The 23769-nt window shown below is 39.2% G+C and overlaps 1 protein-coding gene across 10 annotated transcripts in view; it reads left to right on the forward strand.

Annotated features, from left to right (window-relative positions):
• LOC146437682 (uncharacterized) overlaps positions 1-23769 on the forward strand; it is a 135457-nt gene that overhangs the window by 93775 nt on the left and 17913 nt on the right. For 2 of the 10 annotated variants that reach the window (XM_085057613.1, XM_085057618.1), the window contains 6 exons: positions 3506-3542; positions 3624-3677; positions 5808-6959; positions 12360-12575; positions 17560-17673; positions 23125-23265. The gene's annotated coding sequence lies outside the window, so the exon portion shown is untranslated. Of the gene's footprint in view, positions 1-658; positions 1090-3505; positions 3571-3623; positions 3678-5807; positions 6960-12359; positions 12576-17559; positions 17674-23124; positions 23266-23769 lie in introns of those variants that run through there. The other 8 variants (XM_085057620.1, XM_085057622.1, XM_085057614.1 and 5 more) reach the window with 7 other exon arrangements.

Genomic DNA, 23769 nt, shown 5'->3' on the forward strand with positions numbered 1-23769 from the left:
ACTATTATCTTAATTTCAAAAAACAGAATAAAAATTATATCCCCATAAAAATTATGCTCCCATGTCCCAGCTCTCTTCCCATCCCTGATATTGAGGTATTCCTGCCCTGCCTACCAGTGGCAACCATGCTGAACTTAGCTGGAAGTGCTATTTTTATTTCCTTATTTGGGAGTCAGTTATCCTATGTCCTTCTATGAACATACCCAGAATGGAGCCATAATGCATCCCTAAATGAAACTGATAATGTTTCCTGATGTGTGACTGTATGAAATCACTGCCTTTTACGGATTACATCTAAAATCATGACCAGGTTCTCTCCATGAAATTTGGTATTTGCAAAACAATTTAAAAGCTTTGGTTCTGGGTTCTAATTTTCCGCTAAAAAGGTGAAGTAGGATCTTGCAGTGTGCAGAGAAACACACCAAAGCCCCACAGGCCTGGCAGTGTGGTGCAGTGGCTTCCCTAAGCAGTGAGAAAGGGAAATGGGAGAGTCAGCCATTTCTGCCTCTTGCTTTGTTTCAGTCTAACACCTTTGCTTGGTAATTAATTATTACTCCAAAATTCTCCCATTAATGAGAACGTTGTCAAGCAGTGGTAGAGAATGATTTGGTTTTTAGCACAAAATATATTTCAGTGGAAGTTTATCAGGCCTCATTAGGCTGCAGGAAGAAGCAGTCAGGAGTGAGTGACCCAGAGAACCAAAGTCTCCTCACTGGCTTGAAGGTGGGTAAAAAGGAGATTGTTCATATTCCATGTGCAGTGTGTCAGACTAAATATCTGCAAGAGCCAGTGACAGAAATGGTAGTTGATAGGATGCTGGGAGTGATTTCATACCAAGTGCTAATCAGACTGTTTTCCACTTACCAGCAGCACCACTCAAGAACTGGCAACTTGCAGGTTATCCTGAGCCTGTTGGAATTCTGCTGTGCTTTCCAGGTGACTTGGGCAACTGTGCTCTGCACTGAGTCCAGGGAACACAAGCAGTGCCTTTCCACATGGCCTGCAGGGGCTCTAAAATGGTTAATTTACCTGAGTAGGAATTGGGTAGAGAGCCTGTATGCAATTCAGCACCTAGATTTTGTCGATACTGAGAAAGATTAGAAACTCTAAAATGGAAATCTTAAAAAGAAAAAGCGATGTTAAAAAAGCCAACACATCAAAACATTCCAGCTGTCCAATTTCACAGTTCTACAACAGATCTTGGATTTTGGCTTATTGTCTTGTGTTTGTAGTTTTTTAATTAGACTTTGAATTCTAATAAGATGAAGACATGTTTTCTTTTCTTTTTTTCGACAGAAATTAGTTTCCAGGCCATTAGCATATTTATATAAGTAATATTGAAAGCGACCCTTAGTTAAAAATTCACAGTAAATTAACTTTTCCCTTAATACAAATGGTATTTTAGAGCCACTTTAATTATCCATAATAAAACACAACATTAGTCTGACAGAAATTCTCACAGGAAAAATATGATATATTTATATCAATAAATATAGCTGTATCAATTTGACGTGAAAGGAACACTTAAGCCTAGAATTTGGTGCGCACAAAGTTTGAGAACTTAAGTTGCATCAGGGGAACGGAAGAATATTAAGTAAAAGTGGAATATCTTTTCTCTGTATAGGCAAATTTTGAGAATTTAAAAATGTTTCCAATATCTTCATGGTTAGATCCATAAAGCTTTATTTTAATTAGGTTGCCATGTGTTAGGATACATTAGGAAACAAAATACAACCAATGTATATTTTCAATAGGCTGTTCTGCAAGCACAGAGATAATAATTTGAAAAAAAAAAATTTATTTCAACTACAAATGGTACATCATAATGTCAGAGAAATGAATACAAATGCCGACGTTTCCAAGAATTAAGTAGGATTTTAGCTTTAGCTCTCCATCTCTTTCCCCACTAACCAAATGAATATGTAATGCCTCAAAGAAAGCAGTTTCATATTGTAATCTTTGATACCAGCATGATTAAGAAAAGCATTAAGAAAGGTTGATTTGTACACAGTGCTGAAAAGTCAGTACTGCCTGGGAGAATGATCAATAGTGAAATAGCAGTAATTGCTGATTCATCTATATAAATTTTAGCACTATTTTTAATTTCATTGCACACCATAAAAATTCCAGTGTTAGTATTAGGAACTTGCATTAGGAAATTAGTATTAGTATTTTAGAAGACTAACCATTGAGAACAGTCATAGCTGGACCTAACTGGGAAATTACATGGGGAAACACCACAGAGTTGATTGGAGAAAGCTTTGTACACAATCCATCATCTTACAGTGCCACCAAATTCGAATAATCCTGTGATTTTGAACCACTTTCTCTCATTGCAGTCATCAGGCGAGTTGCGTTTGCCCCGGGCGAAGGTATGGGTACGGAACCTACTTACTAACACCTGGGAAGGCCCTCATGAGCTTATTGCTTGGGGTCGGGGGTATGCTTGCGTCTCCACAGATACTGGGGTACGATGGCTGCCTGCAAAATGCGTCCGCCCTGATCTGCGGCTCCCAAGACAGAACCAGCAACCTCAAAATGACAACCAGGATGCCGAACACCAACCGAGTGATCCTTCTGATGATGACCAAGAAGCCGGTCCATCCACAAGCAGAGACTGAAACTTATTTATGGAGTCAGAAAGCAAGGACTTTGAAAGCATGTTTTGTTGAATTACAGATTTATATGTAGATTTAGTTTTTATATATACTTTATCTAGGGTATTGCATGGGGCCTCCTTGACCATCTTAATCAACATCTGGTTCGGGTTCTGTTCGGTGGCTGGCCACCTCCGGACAGACCCCTTGAGTTTCAACCAGGCTCTGTTTGGTAACTGGCCATTACCAAACAGATCCTTCATGCTGATCCACTGGGGCTCACAAGCAATGCCTTCTGTTCTTAAACAAAAAGGGGGAGCTGTGGCTAGCACAGGTTTTTCCCATGAGAAGTTTTCTTGTGTTTTGTAAATAAAGATAAAGTTTGGATGTTATTGGAACAGTGTCCCAGAACTTGGGCAGTGCAGGCCTGGCCAATCAGGCCTGGGGGAAGGCTTCTGACTGACCAATCTGGGTGACTTTTGAGAACTCTATATATGTGATGAAATCAAAACAATAAAGGTCATTCCTTCTTGCCACTGAGAACTGGTGCCTTCATTACTCTGCTAGCTGCTCAACAGCGACAGGAAATGTTTTTTGTAGTTTAAAAAAAGGAGCCTCCTTGTATTCAGCCCTTTGCCTGCTGACCTAGATTCTTGCTCAGATGGAGTTGTGGTGTGAGAATAAAACCATTCCAGGCTCCTTGGGTGTGCACTGGAGTAGGAGCACAAGCTGGAGGCAGTTACTGGGTTCAGCCTGGTGTATCTGGGTTGCTGAAGGACTCGGGAAACTGTTTAATCTTGGAATGGAGCATGTTATGGGTTGTGTTTCCTTGTATGCTAATACAAGAATTAAACGCTGCATGAGTCTCTGCTAAGGCCCAGGCAGATCAACTTGTGTGATGCTTGCAGGGAGAAGAAATAACTACTGGAGCTGCAGGAGTTCAAGGTGACAGAAAAACAAGAACGTTTTGGAGGTGTTTAAATTTCTCAGCCTTAAGTATATGTAAATAATTTCCTTACTTTACAGAAAGATTTCAACCTTGCACAGATAGCAAAAGAGGACAAGAAATTATTTTCCCAGGTAATCTTTATTTTTGGAGGCATTAAAAGTTTCTCAGTTTGTCTAAGGATGAAATGGAGTGATTATTTGGTGATAAACTTTTGTTAGGTGATAAACTTTTATTATTAGGTGATAAACTTTTCTGAAGTTTATCACCTAATAATTTGGGCACTGAGTTTACCTGAAGTTTGGTTCTGGGACCCTGACAGTTGCTCTGTTCTGAGCAGGAACAAACAAGTAACTAGAGGAGGGAAGGAGGGTAGCAAGAACTGGATCAGCATTTGGGGTGAAAATGTGAAATTTTCACCATTCAGTTAAAGAAAAGCTTTATGGAAAAGATTCATTTGAGAACATATTTTAAATATGCTCTGGTGAAGGGTTTGATAAAAGCACAAATGAATTTAAAAAATCCAGTTAAAAAATATTTGTTGCATGGTGTAAAATACTCATTCTTTAAGTCATGTAAACTAAGTTTCTGCTTAACAAACTGAAATAACGGTGCAGTGGCACTGCCACCCTATCTTTAAGGCCAGCTGGTTTAAAAAATATGAAACTTGAGCTCAATTCCTCCATCAGCCTGAGGGCATTTGAGTCCTGCCCAGGAACTTGCTCAAATCATGATGAAGTATCTCATTTAAAAAATTCGTATTTTTCTATGAAATGTTACTTATCAGCCTTTTTTCTCATTGTGGAACATAGCGCAAGGAATCTATAAATTTTTTCTGGTTCAAGGAGTTTACCATCTTCTTTCTCCAGGAGAAATCAGCATATTTTAATATTAAACAAAAATTTTGACTTCATAATTTCCCCGTGTATTGAGCTCATTAAGCAGTATCAGGCTCTCCAATCCACTAATTTAACATGAGTAGTGTCTCCTGCAGTAACGCTGCTGAATTTATTGCCCAAAGATAACATTTGGATAACGAGACCATTCCTTTACAAATGACTTCTGAAAAAAAATCACTGCCCTTATAGAACCTAATTTAATTAATCTTCTAGATGAAGGCAGTAGTCAGTAGGAAGAATTTGATGTTTAGCCCCACTCTTATGAATATTAATATTTAATAAAATGATCTTTGGTTCATGAATACTATAAATGAGCATTCAGAGCTCCAGCCCTAAAAGTTACCAGGAGTTATTTTTATTTCTCTGTTGTTGTAAACCGAGTCTCTCGCTTTCCTGCATTTGCTTTATACAAAATTTTAGCAGCAGAATTATGGTGGAACTTTTGTTTAAGGGAGAAAAGCATTAATGAGTGTGGACCATGCCTGCCCTGAGCTGCACTTGGAGACTTTCACTGTGTGTCTGCATGTATGATTGGAGAGTTAACATTAACGGCACCCGACGTTTTAAATTGTATAATTATGCTGAGATACATAAATAGAAGTACAATTTTTAGGTTCCTGTGGAAACAGACTCTGATTTCACTATAAAAATCATGTACGAAGCGTTTTGCTTTAAAAGACCAGAATGAACCAACCTTTGTCTTTTCACACATGCTAAATTAACACAAGCAAATAATGAAATCTGTCTCCCACAGTTCACCCCTCTGGGGCTCCCTTCTGACACAAGGAATTCCTAAATCTCATGCTATCCAGCACTCAGACAGCTGCGGCTCCCATGGAGGGCTGTGCACTGAAGCTGGACTCAGCCTCTGCCCACATGAACTGGTTGCCATTTCTCTGTGAGATTTATACCTGGGGGTCCTGCAGGAATTACAGGAAATGTATTCACAAACAATATGGTGTTTGTGCTCTCTTTAATTTTTGGGGAAAAAATTAATTATTTCTGTTCAAATCACATTAATAAATACCAGAAAGACATAGGGCATTCATGTGACCCTCTAAAAGGGCAGCATCCCCCAAGCAAGATTTCATTAGCTTTTTGAGACTTAATTCAGTGTTTCCTGGAAATGCAGAGAGATCAAGTATTCAGTGACCAGCATTTTCCTCCTTTCACTTGTAAAGTACTTTGCAAAAAATTAAAGTCAAAACAGTTATTTTGCTCAAAAGTGCTCTCGAAAGGCATAAAGATATCTGAAGCTGGATCTGAAATGGTTCTCGGAAGGAAGGGAAAAAAATAGCTGAGAGAGTTTGCACTCAAATCTAATATTCACTGTAGTTTTATCTTTTCTCTCCCATTCTCAAACAGCAGCTTTTACTTCAAAATGGCACATTTTCCTTCAAGAGGGATCCACTTTGTTGTGCTTTGGTTGTACAAGTGCTTAACAGTAACTATGAGTGCTGTGGGCTGGATCTCCACCTGCTTCCATGTGCTGTTGCATTTCAGGGTATTTGGCTGAGTATTTTTATTTTCTGTAATCATTCAGGTAAGTCATGTTTTAGACTAATTTCTGTTCTTTAGACTTGGTTGTTGCAGTGTGGATGAACGAAGGGAATTCACTTGCTCTCTTTGCTAATTGTATCAGAGCAAATTGGTTCCAAAGGCTTTGCAATCACTCCCTTGCTAACAGTGGAGTAGGAATAAAGGGAGGAAATGTCACTGGGGTAGTATGACAGATAGCACTAAACAACTTCTCCTAAGCCTCTGGAGGTAATTATTTCAGGCGCAATAAAGCACATGTCCTCTTCACTGTTGCAGCAATATCTTAGATGATTTTGTGCTTTGTTATGGATTCTTTTCCCCCCAGAAATGCTGTATAATATTGTGCCTACATATAGAATAATTGGATATTTTTAGAGTAAAATGTACGTTGACCTGCTTCATTGAAACAATTGATTATTGGAGGAGGCAGTGACATTTTTGCAGTACCATGTTTATGAATGAGAATTCTCTGAAGCTTGGCAAGTTAGTAATTTGTGCCAGCAGGCCTGTAATTTCTAGAAGGATGTAAGTTTAAATATTGCATTTTCTAGAAATATTTAAATATTGCATCTTCTATTGCATCTTCTGCTCGTTACCATGACTGAACTAGATACACTATGAGATGCACTATGTTAAGGAAAGATGCAGAAAGGGAGAGTCTGAATTTGGATTTCTGAGGTAATCTAGGAGTGAAAAGCAGTCTTATCTCAGTTTTCAAAATGGTATATCCTGTTATGTTGTCAGATCAGAGAATGTTTCTACCAGAATGCGTTTCTCATTCCTCAGTTATCTATTTCAGGTAGCGTGAAGAATTCCTCCAAGCCTGATGAGGGTGAGTTGCAGTAGGTGATTTTGAAATGCTGTTCCTCCTGCAGGAATGAGACACTTCCCTTCTCCTGCCGTGCACTGCACAGGGCAGGCTGTATGTTCCACGTGGATATGTTGGAAGATGGAGCCATCGTGCCATGGGTGTAGCAGGTACACGTGTTTCTGTGTTGCTGATTAACACAAAAAATGTGAGGCCTGACCTAGAACAACACTGCAGCCCAATTCTGTGTATGTAGAGCTTATGGGTTTGATGTCCAGACACTGAGGCACTCACATGACGTGAGTATTTTCCAAAAGCTAAGAAATAATGAAAAACTATTTTACTGATGGATTACAACAGTTAGAGCAGTACAACAGCTGCTGATCTACAATGCAGTGAAAGATGAACAAAACCAGTCTATTCACCTGCACAGCACAGATAAAAATTAATAAGAAAGTGGGAAGTTAAATAATGAATGAACATCTAAAGGTGAAAAGGTGAAAGATGAGCAGCAACATTCTGCTGTTAGAAGTTAAGTTAGAAATTCTAATCAGTCATTAAAATAAAGGGTAAAGATGGAAGAGTTTGCTCAGAGCAAAGGGTTAGTAAAACTTGAGCAATGACTTCAAATACTAATAGAGGAACTGAATCCCTACACTTCTCAGGTATGTTGCTTGCAGACTCACTTCAGAGTACAGCTATTTACAGATAAAAGCTACTCTAAAGAGGCAGCATGGAAATACAGACTGGGGATTTAGCTTTTAGAATGGAGTCTTATGCATTTAGGCAAACAGGGAAGGAATAAATCACAAACTCTTGTAGCCAGGTACAAAAGCAGGGATTCTGCTGCTCATCTGAAGTTTTCCAGAGCAACCAGCTTCCACAGAAACCCAGAGCAGGCTAGAGGAATTAGGCAAATAAGCTCCCACTTCAAACCAGAGCCCAGGGTGCTGATAAAACACACATAAATAAGCATTATTTCCAAAGGCATTGGTGGTTATTTTCTCTGGGATGGGAATCTTAAAGAGCACTTGTGTTGCTTGTCACGTGGGAGTTTTGTATCTCGGACTCCAGTGAATTCTCCAGCCTGTGTAGAGCCCAGAGGGTCAGCTGGGGCTATTCCTACAGTCCATGCTGAGCCACACTGTCTTGTCCTACACTTTGTTATCCTACAGCAAAGGCTGCCAGGGCAAGCCTTGGCCATCATTAGCTGAAGTGGTCTCTTTTGATAGAAAATAAGGGCATTATTTCTTTGAAAATGCTGGGATCCAGTGTGGTGTGAGCTGCCTTTAAAGCCAGGGCAGGGGAGCCCTCAGAACACAGGCTGTGTCCTTTGCTCTGCTCCATTCCCCAGGGGCTGCCCAGGCACAGCTGCACTCTGCTGGTCCCTGTGGGGCTCACAGGGACAGACAGTGTCATTTGGGGTGAGGGGACAGTCTGACATGTCATGTAAGGGCAGGGGGAGCAGTTTGTCATGTTGGGTAAGGACAGGGGGAACAGCTCACCATGGTGTGTCAGGACAGGGGGAACAGCTCACCATGTTGGGTAAGGACAGGGAGAACAGCTCACCATGGTGTGTCAGGGCTGGGGGAACAGCTCACCATGGTGTGTCAGGGCAGGGGGAACAGCTCACCATGCTGTGTCAGGACAGGGGGAACAGCTCACCATGTTGGGTAAGGGCAGGGGGAACAGCTCACCATGGTGTGTCAGGACAGGGGGAACAGCTCACCATGGTGTGTCAGGGCTGGGGAAACAGCTCACCATGCTGTGTCAGGGCAGGGGGAACAGCTCACCATGGTGTGTCAGGGCAGGGGGAACAGCTCACCATGTTGGGTAAGGGCAGGGGGAACAGCTCACCATGGTGTGTCAGGCTGTGTGTTTGGCTGCCTCCATCTGTGTGTGGCCAGAGGCTGACTGAGGCTCAGAGGGCAGTGGTGCAGCAGTCCTGTCCCAGCTACTCAGAGCTCACCCTGCTCCCCCCACACTTCCCACCTGGCTCTTGTTTGGGGCCACTCAGCCATCCCTCTGGTCTCCTGCAGGGACAAAGGGGCAAGGATTAACTATTCTGTCCTTAATAGGGAAAAGTTAAAATGTCATGTGCTGTATGGTTCTCCTCTCCCTACGAGAATCTATGTGGTGAATCGAGGAGGAAGCCCAGAATTTGCTCATTTTTCAAGATGAGATGATCAGATTTTAATTCTTCCCTATCCAAAACATCAGTACAAGGCAAAGTTTCTGAAATAAATACCTTCTAGGATACTGAGGAGGTCCCATTTGTCATTCACAAAGCTTTCTGGTTGTGAGCCATGGTTGCTGCACTGGTGCAGTGCTCAGTGGAAAACCTGGGATGAAAACGCACTGTGCACATATGTTTTTCAAGGTTTCTGTGTCTGCCTATGTTTTCTCATGAGGTGGGTCACTTATGGCTTCCCATCTGGATTATATACCTTTGAAAGCAGCCATTTATTTATCAATTTATAGAAGTGCAAGGCTTCTATTTCATAGATAAATAGTTTTATTTGTTGGTAGGTGATTATTTCTATTAACACATAAAATAGCATTTTTAAGAGGACCAGTATTTTCTGACTGCAAAACTCCCATAAAGTTCCCTTTGAAAAGAGAACTGCACAAAAACTGGATTTATTTCTGAACAGATGCTTATCACATTGCTTAATGCTCTATTTCATGGTCCATATTTATCATCGTTTTTGATTCTTAAATCTACACCCAATTGTTTTTGAACATCTGGAGTTCTTTCTCTTCTATGTTTGTGAGAGAATAATTTGTTTGGGCAAAGTGTTTCTTCTTGTAATGCTCTTAATCCTCACAGGCTTTTGGATCATAAGCAGGAGAGCAGGACTTCTGCGATTAAATGGAAAGATGTTTGCAAGATTGTTTCATTTTCTGATAAATATAAATTTGTTCCTTCAATAACTTCATCTGTTGTCAGCCTTTGACATAAATCTGCTCACGCTGAGAACTGCCCTTGCTGAGGAAATTGTTCTGTGAACCATTGATCTGTGTGCAGATTTCAAGGTAAATTTTAAAAAAACCTAACCAAACAAACTTAGGTTTCTTTTTAGAATGGGCTTTAGACTAAGGAATGTCGTTTATTGCAAATTTAAAAACTGTTCAACATATTTTTGCATTAGATGTATGCCACGTGCCAAAGCATATTGATTTGATTTTTGGAAAGCACATGGGACTGTGGGGCATAAAGTCACCTGAAGAGCTCATGCAGCAGAACTGAGAGTACCGCTTGCATTCTTGACATCTCAGTGGAAGACTTCAAAATCTTTCTTCCTTTTTTAACTCATAGATATTTTCTGATACTTTTGAATTATGTTAATTTTTAATTTTTTAAACTGTCATATTTGATGGAGCATCAGAAGTCTGGGAAGGTGAAATCTTTTTACAACTTTTCGTCTTGCTGGTGCCTTGTCAGCCTGAAATACATGGAGATTTACATATATTTTCCCAAGAGGTTTCCATTTCTCAGACAAGTGTTGAAATAGTAGTTGACATCTTTAATAAGAAAATGGAGCCAGGGAACAGAATGAGTAAATTAAAATAACCATTAATTTGATTCTAGATTTGATCTTTCAAAAAAAAAAGGGAGGTTAAAAAAAAAAGTCTAGACATGAATTAGTATTGAAAGAACTTCCATGATTATAGAATTAATCCTTGCCTGGAATCAGATATTAGAGATTACTAATGATCAGCCAGCAGAGGTTCAGAGTTCCACAGCTAAAAGTTGACATAAATAATTGGAAATTGAGAAGTGAATACAATAGCTAAATGGGAGATGCACTGGTTTATGAAACAATTTCAGGGTACAGTTGTTTTTTTCCTCTGCAGAGAATGGGTAATCTTTTTTACATATAAAATAAGACTCAACTTTAAAGTATTTTTAATTTTTTCCAGGTTGGCATTTTTATTTGCCTCTTAAGTGGGTTAACTTTAGTAATTGCTTATTGATTGTTCATAAGCAATGGCTCATAGATGCAATGTTGGTATTTGACTGTTCATGTTTTCTGCCTTGTTTAGATCACTGTGGATTTATTCTGAATCTTTTCCACTCTTGAGCTACCTGAAAAAAATTGGGTCATCTGGAAATGTTGTCTGTCTATTCCTATAAAATATCTGAAAGAAGTAATGCAAACAGCGTTTGTCCAGGTTGTCCTGCATTCAGATTTTCACTTGTTAGACATCATCAGGGTTAAGTGGATTTAAAGTATCCATGTAGGCTGTGGCAGTTTGACATAGGCCATTTTTCCAAGAAATTAAGGTTTAAAATGGGAAAGTGGTCAGCTGCAATGATTCATCTACTAACACTAAGAAATGGGAAAACGTACTCGCAGTTTGTAAATATTTCTATATTCTTTTTGTGCTCCCGTTGCCTCTCAGTTGGAATGTGCCTAAAACAGGGAGAATGATGCAGCTTTTCCTCACAATTGTGATAAAGTTGATTATTTGGAGAAGATGAGTGTAGCAGACATTGTGCTTTTTCTCTATATTTTAATTGGAAAATGTAATCCTTGAAGAAAAGTTTGGAAGTGCCAGGACTGGTTTGGACAGACAGAAATCAGTTTGTGCTCCTCAGTATGGTTTCTGGAGCTCCAGTTGCTCACTCTGGGTGTATGGGATTGCCAAAATTTGGAGGTGTCATTGAGGGATTTTATTTTCTTCCATGGTAGGTCTCTTAACCCTGCTGTGGTGAGAAGAGAAGGAAGCCCTTTTTTTGTGTGATTGGATTCTAAAAGTTAACAAAACAGGGAATAAGGCTGAGCCATGAGTAACATGTGGAATAAGTGATGTCCAAACGATGGCTTCAGTGACAGCTGCACATTGTCATCCTCTAATTGCTGGTGCTCAGTGCTTCAGAGTCTTTGTACACTATCACACAGGTGTCTAGCAAAACTCTGAAAGCAGTCAGGGTTTTAGAAGCACAGCTAGTGGATGCTCTAACTCACTGCATTCATTTTTAACTGGTGCAAGCTAAGTGAGTGTCTAACAATGATTCTCAATGAGAAATGGAACCACAACTCAACACATTTCCAAAAGATCACTGAGGGGCAGCATTTATATCACTGAGCAACTTTATTTAATTACAGTTTTTAATTCTGTTGAAGATTACTTTGCATTTTTAATCTCTGGTGTGCTTGCTCTGATCCCATCCTTTTGTTCTTGAGTTATCACTGAACAGTACATTTTAGTAATAACAATACGGACAACAGCTAGTATTTTTTTCCAATATTGAGATTTGATCAGCTGTATCCAGTCCTTGTAGGATTTTTAAGCCACTTTGGAGGAATACCGTGAGGCTTACTTTGATCTCTTCTACATTTTTATTGTTTGTGGGCAAGTCTGTAAAGAGAAAATGCAGGGAATGTGGGGGTTTTGCAGCAAGCATTAATTTAAATTTACCTGTAAAATAAGAACTTAAGTAAGATGTTGGTTTCAAAGCCAAATGCTACCGTGACAGCATTAATTTATGGCATTTTTCTTCATGAAACTTTCTTCAAGAAAACTTAATGAAGTTTTCTTCTTCCTTTTGGTTTCTTCTAAAGCATATGTGCTGCTCCTGCTCCAAGGGTTGGTTTCCTTGCCTCCTGACACCTGTGTGACCACACCAGCTGTAAGATGGGATCTAGTAACCACTGAGGATCTGCCTGACCCTGCTGCTGCACCTGACTTGGTCTGAATCTGCCTTTCCAGCTCACTCTTCTTTGTGCAAAAGTCAAGCAAAGGAAGAACTCTGGAGGTCTCTGATGCTACCAGCACAGGTACAATTTTAAATTGAAATTGTGAATCTTTTCACTGGCATGGCTTCTCCTCTGTCCCTTTGGAGAGATCATCTTGGTTTTGCTTAACTGTTCTGTGTTTCACTGGATGCAAAGGATTAAAACTCGTATCATTCTGAGAATTCTAACTTTGCTCAGAACATCAGACTCTGCTTTTTCTTCCTTTTCTCCATTCTCTTTGGTGAAAATTTGTAGCCAAACTGGGAAATGTCACTCAATATGGAATATTGAGAAATGTCACCTAATTTAATCCAAAGCATTTCCTTGAGCTAAAGGTACCTAAATTTAAGCAAAATATGTGGGTGAGGGATCTGCTAGGATGCTTTGTATCAGATCCAACTTGGCCCTGCTCTAAAACAATAACCATAAAGGTGAAAATAAAGACTCATTAGGCGTCAGGAAATAGAACAGATTGAGGCTAAAAATTTTTAATGTTTACAAAACACTGAAATTTATAAAACGTTCTTTCAGATGGCACAGCACAAATATAGGTTAGAAGCCATAATAAATTTTCTCTCCAATGCGTTTCAAATATTCGAATATTCAAATATATTACTACATTTATCCCTCCATGTAAAACTGCATCCCAAAATGTCAACCCGGTGAGACAGTTGTGACACTTACCTTTTTATTCCTGTTTATTATGTGATACATTATAGTAGAGTCTCATGGAATAGTTATAAACTAATTCCTATTACTATCTCCCTGAATTATTCATTTGCTGTGTTGCTACCATGATTTTGGGGCAAAGGTGATAATGCTTAGCTATATTTCTAGCAGTTCTTAAAAATAATTGGATTAGAAATCATGCACTGAGAAGCTACTTATTATTCTTAACGGTTCAGGACTTATGTAAGTGTTTTAATCAAGCAGTAAATGATGTATATTTCAGACTACTTTTTTCCTGGCTTTTGAATTGCAATTTTGTAAGCACTCGAGCACAAGCCTTTTCATTTGGCACAACAAATTTTGGTAGCACTTTGCCTTTCTCATTCCTCACAGTAGGAAACAAACCCCAGCTGTTAATGTTAGAGGCAAGCCACACTGTGCTGTCTAAATAAATACCCAGAATTAGCACATCAGTGAGCTAATGCCACCAGAATTAATCTAATACACCTGCAGAATGTCTCATCCAAATCAGCCCTAATTGATTGCCATTGGTGTTTGTCTGGCTTGCTACTGGAGCTCCAGTTTGCAGCGAGGCAAACAGTCTGGTGTGGATTTTCATTCGAGCTCCTGTGCCTGCATTGTGCTGCACCTGCCTGATCCCCAAACGCTTGTAATGGCTGTCATATACTTTTATGAGGACGGGAGCAATGTTCTGGCAAGCCAACTTGACTCAGATTGTGTTGGGACATAAAACATGAAGACCCACTTGTGATTGCAAAGGCAGTAAGTCTAATTTGATTAGGGCTGCGGTGACATGGCGCATTATGGACGCTGTTTGTCATTCCTCATGAGCACTCCTGGAAGGATCTTGTGGGGAGGAGGCACAATTGGAGCCTGTGAACATGAGCAGCACCTTCCCTGCTCTGGGGAGAGCAGGGAAATGCCACTAGCCAAATGCTATGGGCAGTGTTGGCTCTGAAATGAACAGGAACGAAAAGGCAGCAACCAGGAATTTCTGCCTTCTGAAATGATGGAAGAGTTTTCAGTGGGAGTGTGGTTTTCTCCTTAAGATTTGTGTTACTGAGTCGCAGCTGCTAAAAACTCCACAATCTCAAAACTTAAAACTCTTGTTAAACAACTGGCCCTTGTTTTCCAAAAACGTTCTAAAAAAAGCTTCCCTGAGTTGCTAAGCAACTGGGCTTGGACAAAAAGGGCAAATCCTCAATTTATGTATTTCTAGGTGTATGTTTGAATAAATTATCCTCCCCATTCTTCACAGCTGCTGGTCAGGGTAGTGTCTGTCAGGCAGTTTTGGTTTTGTACAGAGAATTCAGCTGATTAAATGATTTTACGGAGATGGCAAACATTAAGTCTTCTGTCAGTGTTGCTATGATAACAAAAATGTCTCCTTGTGGAAAATTGCAAGGGTGTTACATTTTTCCATCTCGAGCATCCCGCTGGAATACATGTTTGAGATTTTGTTTTCTGCTTTTTAGTTTTTAAGTGTGTTAGTGTATAAACATTGCTGAAAGGCTTCATTAGAAGGCTGTGAATTCTGGGAGAAGGAGCCAGGTGGAAAAAGCCTCTTTCCCTCTTTTTTTGGTTTCTTTTTTTCTAGAAATATTCTCTTGTGATACCAAAGTATTTTTGGGATCACTACTGAAATAGCTGGAATTTCTGCTACTGGACTTCCATGAAAATATGATATTTTCAGAGAAATTTATGATTTTCATAATAATATACAATAATTTAAACCATTACAAAAATATATCATGTATGAATATATTTTTATTCATAAGTTATGGTGAAAATGGACACACACATCTAAATGGTATTTAGATTCTTGTATTTTAGAACAGCCTAGAAATTAAATGTTTACAGTGAGGTCATAGTTAATTTTTTTGGAATGTTTTTCATGTATGTTTTTTATCTAGAAAATACTTTTGCACAAATATCTTGGCTTACAGAGAAGTCTTTGGAAATGCCAAAAAGAAATGCTTACCAGACCTGGAAGCTCTAAACTGGGTGAAGAACTGTGTCAGTGGAGGGAATTAGAAAAGGTCTCTAGTCTTTTTCAGTGCAATAATTATTTATTGTTTGGTGAATTTCTCCTAGAAGCAATATATATCTAGGGATAATACACAGTGCTTTTGAATTAGAGCTGCTTTGAGAAATAAGGGTACACGAATGGAAAGATGAAAATGTGGTATTTAGTGCTTGTGAAAGCACAGGATATTTGGGATAGCAGCAGCAGCTTGGTGTTGCCTCTCTATGCCTCTCCTCACTCTGTTCTGTTTACAGCCCTTCTGTCCTGCTTCCATGAGGTGCCTTGCAGGGATCATGCTTAAAAGTTAAGGGAACAAGCAGAGTCAGGTGAAGCAAAAGTAGAAATCAGTACCATCACTATATTGCAGATGTTCAGTTCATCTTCCAGTGACTACTGGCTGAGAAACAACTTTAATTCTTCAAAAGCCAAGTGAGGTCTATTCTCATGGTTTGGTTTTTTTGGGTTTTTTTGATAAATTATACTGGATATTTTCAGCAGACTATTACAGTTTTTGAAGCCTTGTGACGTGCATTTTAATTATCACATACCATTTAGTGCATTGAATGTTTTTAAGCTTGTTCAATGCATTAAAGCAGCAACTGTGTTAATAAATTCTTGTCACTGATTGATATTAAATGACATGTAGCAAACAGTCCATCTGTCTCTGTTCTGTCGTCCCATGCCTTCTTTCATGTTTCCATTACAGAGTCTGTAATAAATAGTCTGATCATTTTGAGTGACATTTGGGATCTTTATTGGACAAGACATTTCAAGTACATCTGTCTTCTGACTGGTTTATAGCTGACAGCTCTAACAACAGCTATTACCTTCCAAAAGGCTGCATTTGGAATATTCTCTATTTTCCCCTTCCTGATTTTCTCTCTGTTTTCAAGAGTGCCTATTGCTGACATTTCTTGATTGTGTGTCTCTTAAATCCAGACACTTCTTTTGCTCTCTGATGATGGTGATGATTTTATCCCTGTTATGCTCAGTCCAGCTGTGTCTGCCTCTCACTCCAAAGTTAATCCTGGTCTCTTTTGTCTAATCCTGTTGCTGTCCTCTGTTAGCCTTATCACTTTTGCCACTTCCTATCTCAGTGGGTGTAGCTTCCTCAGTGCTCAGATTTTACAGCTTGTGTGATATACAAAGTCCCTGGAAGCCCAGAGCAGACAACTAAAACTACCAACTCAGCAACAGTGTTTGATCCACGAGCTATTACTGAGAGCCACACGATGCTCTAGTTGCTCTTATCTCAACTTGCTGTGAATTTCTGTGCAATTATTGTCAAATCTGATGGCTAAACTACAAAGTCAGTGGGAGGTTGTTTTGTGTTATCCATTCAGTTTGTATTATGCAAGAAGTTGGAGACAGAAACTCTTCTTCCCTGAGTTACCCTGCTTGCCATCCCACTGCTGGATTTAGCTCTGCATTATTTTTAGTCACCTATTTTTTGGGTGGCCACAGCAGTTGGCCTTATCTCCTCATTTCTTCCCTGGTGCTGGGAGGTGGCAGCTAGCGAGGAGTCACACTGCTGAGATAAGTCTGACACACAAAATTATTTATATTGACAATAATCCTCTCTTGTGTGCAAAGCAAGCCTTAGTGCTGCTGCTGAGGATGTGGTGGATTAATTTGCTCTATCTGCATGAGCAGAGGCAGCAGCCTGTGCTCAGCAAAGCCAGGGAAATGCCTCCAGCTCCAGTGCCTCTAACCAGAGCTCTGTGCCGTGTCACTCCTTCCGGAGCTCTTGCCGTATAAACCATGAGATCCCGAGCTAAGCGATAATGCATCCAGTGAGGAGGTATCTCTGAAATCCCAGGAATGCTATGATAAGTACAGCAGCACCTGAAGATCTTCCTGAAGCATCCAAGCCTCCTTTCCTTCTTTCTTTCTTTCTTTGGAAGGTGTCTTGGAATATAACTGAGCTTGCTTTAAATGATAAGCAAATTTTGCACTCAGGGTGATCAGTAACCATTAAAAAAACAGCCTTTGTGATAGACAAATCAAACTTTAATTAAAATTAATTTTATTTTAGATATGTGGAAGTAAAAATGGGGTCCTTACCTGTTTCCCTTTTGTACGTCAGCACATTTAATCCACAAGTACAGAACAGTTATTGCTGGTGACTAAATTGTAGTGTGATATATTGTGTTCTGGGGTTGTACTTCTTGACTTTAAATATTAATATTTCATTATTACAACACTTTATTTCCAACTCTTCTGGACAATGCAGCATCATACATTTTTAATTTTTCAGGCAGACACATTCCATATACACAGGAGTTTTAATGGTGTGTTTCCTTGCTGCAGAGGAACCCTGGGCTGGAGGATTGGGTGGCTCAAGGGGCCAAGCAGAGCTTTCCACTTGGTCCCAGCTCCTCTGGAAACCATCGCTGCCTCAGGTTGGTAGGGCTGTGACTCCAGGTCAGTGTGAGCAAACATTTATTTTCTGGTCTCTGTCCCCTCACACACAATCATGTCATATGCACAGTTAAGTGGGTATAAAGTGACTTGCAGTGGCACCGTAGCATTTTTTAGTTTTTGTTGCTCTAAAACGTGAACCATCTTCAGTCAAAACAAAGCATTTCCTTAAAATTGCAGCCATGGGCCACTGAGATTTCTCAGTGTGGCTCACCACTTTACGGAAAAAACACATCAGGAGAATTGTCAGACTGAACTGCATTGTATAAGAGCCTTTGAATACCTTCAGTGTATGCAGAGACCTCTGTGGGATTGTGAGAGCATTAAAAAAAAATCAGGCCAAAATGTCTGTGGCCCACCTCAAACTGGATGACAGAAAGCGCTGTTAGGTTCCAGCTTTAATCACAACGTGTTCCTTTTAGCCTCTCCCTCAAAAGACAAGTCACATGGTAAGAAGTCAAAATATATGTTTAATTCAATAAAATATAAAATAGGGCTGAATCAAGTTACATTTTAAATCCAAGAAGCTCTAGTTCAAGGTCACATAATCAGCTGAATTTTAGCCATAAATCTCCAGATCAATAGCAGATGTTGAAGCCGATAAGAAATATTTAACCTTTGGCAAAGGTCTCTCTGTGTTTTGTATAGACCTTGAAAACACAAAATCCCAGCTCTGTGTGTTTGCAGTCACATATGCCTACAGCTTTTACCCATGGAAGAAACAGAAATGATGTTTATGTTATCAAAATGTAAAAGATGGAATGAACATATATGCCAAAATATTCCATTACTCTAAATTCTGTCTTTATTTGTGTGTTCTTAAAACTCACAGCTGTGATTTCAGAAATGTGTGTGCTCAAAGGTTTTGTTAAACAGAAATGTATATACTTGAATTTTAAAGCATATAGAAAAAGCAAATAATCAGGATGGTTGACAGTGGTGAATTAAGGGTAACATAACATTTCTTTTGCTGCTGTTCAGTGCTCCTCAGAAGTGATTTATCTCTTTGGCTGCTAAATTCAAAACTTAAAGCATTTTAATTGAGGATGACACAGAGAGAGTGGTTTTAGTTATTATTTTCCATTACACTGAAGGAAAAGATAAGGCTTAATCCTTTCTTTTTTTCTTTTTTTTTAGTTTTCTTTATTTTTTGTTTGACTAAATTAAAACACAAACCTTCACTAAAATTATTTTGCAATCTGGCATGTTACTGTTTTTGGTCTGACTGAAATGAAACTTCCCAAACTTTTGCATGAATCAATTGCTATTGTTGTTGCTCTTGAACTACAAGCTTGAGGTTACTGATGTGTGTTCAGTGGGTATTTTAAGTTTGGAAGAAGAAGAAAAAGTGCTCCAGTGTGATGCCTGAGAGTGCCCACGGGTTTTCCTTTCTTTTTGAGTGAAAGTATGGAAAATTACAGGGAAGTCCTCTACCCAAAAAGTGTGTTGCCTTTTCGTGTGTGACTCCCACCTTTTATGTCTTTGAGAATCTGGATGTTAGGAATTCATTTTGGCATCTTCAGTGGAGAGTCTTTTCAGGCCAGTAAAGCCTTGCTGAGTTCAACTTGAGAAAAACAGTCCTTGTGGTGAGGCGTGAGCGAGACAAGCAGCTCCTTAGGATCTCAGTGTCCTAAAGAGGAGAGCAGTGAAGACTCAGGCTCTCATCTCTCATATCCAAGCAGGCAGGACTCACTCTGACACAGATGCCTGTTCAATAGGTTTGGAAGTGGCATTCACACAGGTATGAAGGGGCAAGAACATGGAATCACTTGTTGCTGTGGGGCCTTGGCAGGGCAATGTAAAATGGGCTGCTACCTGTATCCACCACGGATTGTGTCACGTTTGTGTGGGCAGCAGCAGGAGCCACCACACCCTCACACATATCCCATGAATTTTTACAGTGTGAAGGCAATTAACTGATTCAGTGGGAAAGCTGAAAATCATTTTCTGCAAGCAGCTTACTGCTTAGGAACTTGGAACAGCGAAGGTCAGAAATGCATTCCCTCACTTACCTTACCTTCACCCCTCAGCAGGGCAGGATCTTCAGAGTCTCTCAAAGTTCTACTGAACATCATTGTGTGAAGCCCTAAAAGAGATCTGATGAATTGGAAAAGGAAGCGAAATAGAGGAAATTGTGATTCTGAGATCTGATTGGCTATCAGAAGAAACTCAATTGAGGCAATTCTTTGGAAAAGAGCCCCTCTTCTAAAAATTAGTTAGAAATGAAGCGAAACTGTCTTTTACTATGATCACACAGGTATCTAAAGGGAAAAGGCCAGAGCACATCAAATGCAATTTGCAACACATCCTGGGTACAGCTTGTTCTGCCATCCACTGCAATCAATAAAAACCTTTCACTGATGTTAATGGCTTGGGATTGAGGCCTCAAAGTGAGCAGCTGTAGCCTGATGATGCACTTGTGCACTGTTTCTCTAAGCCTGGCAGATATTTTGAGGCGAAACAGAAAAAGGTACCAAACAACTGATTTGCAGAAGGTTAGAAGAGCAGAAATCAATTTGGAAAGCTGTAGCTTTTTTTAGATTGTTATTTGATCATGGAAGATCAATTTGAAAATATGTATTTCTCAAGTCTAAAAACTGTTTGTGATAAGTACATTGTGCCATGAGTAATTTAGGACTTTGTGTGGGTGGATTAGAATCAATACTTAAAAGAATTCAGTGACATAAACCCATCTATTTGCCTTACAGAATTCTTGCAAAAATTTACGTTTGATAAAAAGTGCCCATTTTTTCTAACTAATGTTTAAACTTTTGACCTAAGTATTTGGTACAAACTCATAACTCTTTTAAGCAAATAATAATAATTTAAAAAGTGGATAATGACCCGTTTACTTAGAATTTCTCAAGAGGGATATGGACATGTTTGTGAAATATTCTTTCCCACTGTCTACAACTTCATTTTTTTCTGTCATGTCCTCAGTTATACACCTTGAGCACTCTCAAAATGGACATATCAGTTAAGTTACTACAAGCAAAGATTTCTTTGGAAGTAGCTTTTTACAGAGTTTTGTGATTGTCTTCGTAGATAAGAATGGCAAAATTATTTTTAGCCTAATATAAGAAGAAGCAAAAAAAAAAAAAAGTTTGGGGTTTTCTTGCTTTAGGAGAATGTGCAGGTCACTGAGTTACTGACCAGCCTAGTGCTGAGCTGGTGTCTCAAGACAGAGCTTCAGCAGTGTCTGGTGAAGGACAAGAGCTGTGGATAAAGAAATACTCCTGTAGCTTCTATCAGACCTCTCTTCTCACTGCTAAGCACCTGTTTTATGTAAGCCTCATGAAACATTTCAGTCATGACTTACCTGGGAGCCTCTTCTTTTTCATTCACTCGAGGCTCGTGGGAAGTTATCACTGAGGAAAGAAGCTCTCAAAACATTTATGAGAACTGGAGCCTAGTGCTTGGCAGATGCCATTTCAGAGCTCTTGGAGGTACCAGTGAGAGTGCACACTGTGCAGGCTTCTTGAAGGAGGTGCTCATGCTGGTCCCAAATGCTTTATCTGATTGTGGAGCTCCCCAAAGAAATCAAATCCAGCTCAGTGCATCTCTTGCTGGTTGCTCAGCATATTTTGTCCCTTGCTCTGAGTAGATTTTAGAGTTTTATAGGAGAACAATTTGCTTTATGACAATGCAGCAACAGTAGCAACATCAAAACTTTGTGGGAATTTTATATTCAAGTGTCTAATTGTACTTTCCTTAGCTGTCTGTTTTAACTTCTAATGACTTCACCTTTGTCTCTCTCTCTAAATTCAGTTACTCCTTAGGAGGAGGCTATAGGACTTAAAGTAACTGTATTGTTTCCATGTCTGAATGTTCATCAGTAACTTTTGAAACTTTGTTTTCTTTCTTCTCACAACCCCAAAAGTAGTAAGCACTGAAATAGAACTTACTTAGTGGGTTGTGAAATAAAGCAGCCTAACACACTCCAGTTGAATAATGGATTATGATGAACCATATAATATTTTTTAAAGATGCTTCTATTTCTGTATACTCAATTCAGAGTAACTTAGGACTTCCTTTACAGAAGTTATGTCATTAATATTGATATTAATCTTAAAATCAGTGTCAAAAACTGTGTCAGTCAAAATCCTTAGATCCTTTATAAAAATTTTACAGTATTCATGTTTCTGCTTTTTTTAAAAAATGTTATTTATCAAAATTTCAGTAAGTCTCCCAACAGCTGAAACACATACAGGACTCTGAAGGGTCATTTTATTTGTTGTCTTTCCTGTGTGTTTGGAGAATATTTGTACTGATCAATGTTTTGGCAGCAATCATTTGCAAATGCTCACAGAATATTTTAGATAGTTCTATGATTTCTGCTTCTGTTGTATCAGTAGCTTTTTTTGTTTTAAGTGGCTGCTATTTTATATGCTGACATTTGTAAAAACTGGAAGACTGGTGACCTTCATATACTTTTTGTGAACTACTGATTGTTTACCCAGATGTTACCCCTTGGAAATCAGTAATGTTAATATAAATTATAAAACACAAGCTAAACCAGAATGTTTTTAGAAAATTTAAAGCTTCTGGTGTAGAGCTACTAGAATGGTTGTTCCTTGTGCTGTCGTTGTAAAACATTGATAATATAAAAATCTTAAAATTGACAATATAAAACCCTAAAACATTGATAAGTATTTAGGTACATATGTATTTATACTCACATATGTCTGTGCACACAGTTGGTTTTTGCTCTACATTTAATGAAATATTCAAATTCTTCAATATAATTGGCAAAATAAATGCTAAATACAGCCTGTAAAAATCATCTTGTCCATAAATTTGTCTGGTATTGTAGCAGTCCATACTAGCAAAATGCATGCACCACAGGGCTGTAATCTTTTCTCAGTGATACGTCCTCAACACATTGAGGAATGAGTATTTTCATCACTGGTGGTACTTTTTTTCACTGATTAGTGGAGATTTAATGTTACCATAAGTACCAAAATAACATCTTGATGGACTCTGTTGTAAACATCCATTTTTCAGAAATAGAAAGTATTGGAAAGGTTGAGGATTAAAACATGAAGAAACACTTTTTGTGCGGCTAGAGAGGAGCTGAAATGCTCTTAGTATTCTTTGCTGTTCAACACCTTCTCGAAAATCCATGATGTGGTTGAAGGAGTTCTTAGTCAGAACTTTCCATTGGAGCATTTTCTTGTTTCTTTCTTATGTTTACATCAATCCTTGGCAGTTGTGAAAATATTCACTGGCTTTCTACCAATCTTATGTCTGGTGACTTCTTAGAATATTCTTAGTTCTCTGTTGAGTCCATCCTTAGCAGAAAAATGCAAATGGACTTGCATGAAAGAGTGTTTGGCAGAGAACTTGCCAAGTAAATCGTAATGTTGAAAATTTAGATGGAAAGCTTGCTTTTACAAAGCTCTCTTGATTTCTAGAATTTCCTGCCAAGCTGCTACTGGAGCCAGGCTTTTGCAGCTCGTGTTTGCCTTGTGGAACCAGGGAGGAGTTCCCAGGCATGGTCTGACTCCATGCTGGAGCAACATCAAGGTTGGGCAGTCAGACTGCCCTGAAACTGGGTGCACAATTGTTTCAGAAAGAACCTGGTCCAAAGTTAAGGTAAGCCTTGCTTCAGTGGTGTTTTCTGTTGCCTTGTGAGCAAACTGGGAGATAACAATGGTCCTTTTAAACTGTGCAAAACACAGTCATATTTAATGTGCAAAAAGAATTCCAGTCACTGTGGTAAATCAGTATATGGAACTGTTTGCATGACTGGACTTGAGCTTTTCTCAGTCACCATAGAATGTCTCCCTTGAAGGATCAGTTCCTTTGGTGATTGCAGTGTTTCCATGCATAAAACCCACATGCCAGAATATCTGAACCCCTTTTGCACGTTCCAGTGCTTCAAAACAAGTCTCCATATAACCTGGGCCTTAAGGTAACTCAAACTCAGAGGAAGGAGTAGTGATGAAGGCAGAACGGAGTAGGGACAGAGGTAGATGGAAATGAGAAGAAGAAAGTCACAAAGAAAGCAGCAGCTCTGGAAGAAACTCACTCTTAAAGCAGAACTTGCAGAAGAGAATTTGGTGTCTTCAAGAGTTAATCCTCAGTATTGTGAGAACA

This window comes from Lichenostomus cassidix, chromosome 4 (genome assembly GCF_008360975.1).
Source record: "Lichenostomus cassidix isolate B80296 chromosome 4, HeHo_3.0, whole genome shotgun sequence".
Classification (NCBI taxonomy): Eukaryota; Metazoa; Chordata; class Aves; order Passeriformes; family Meliphagidae; genus Lichenostomus; species Lichenostomus cassidix.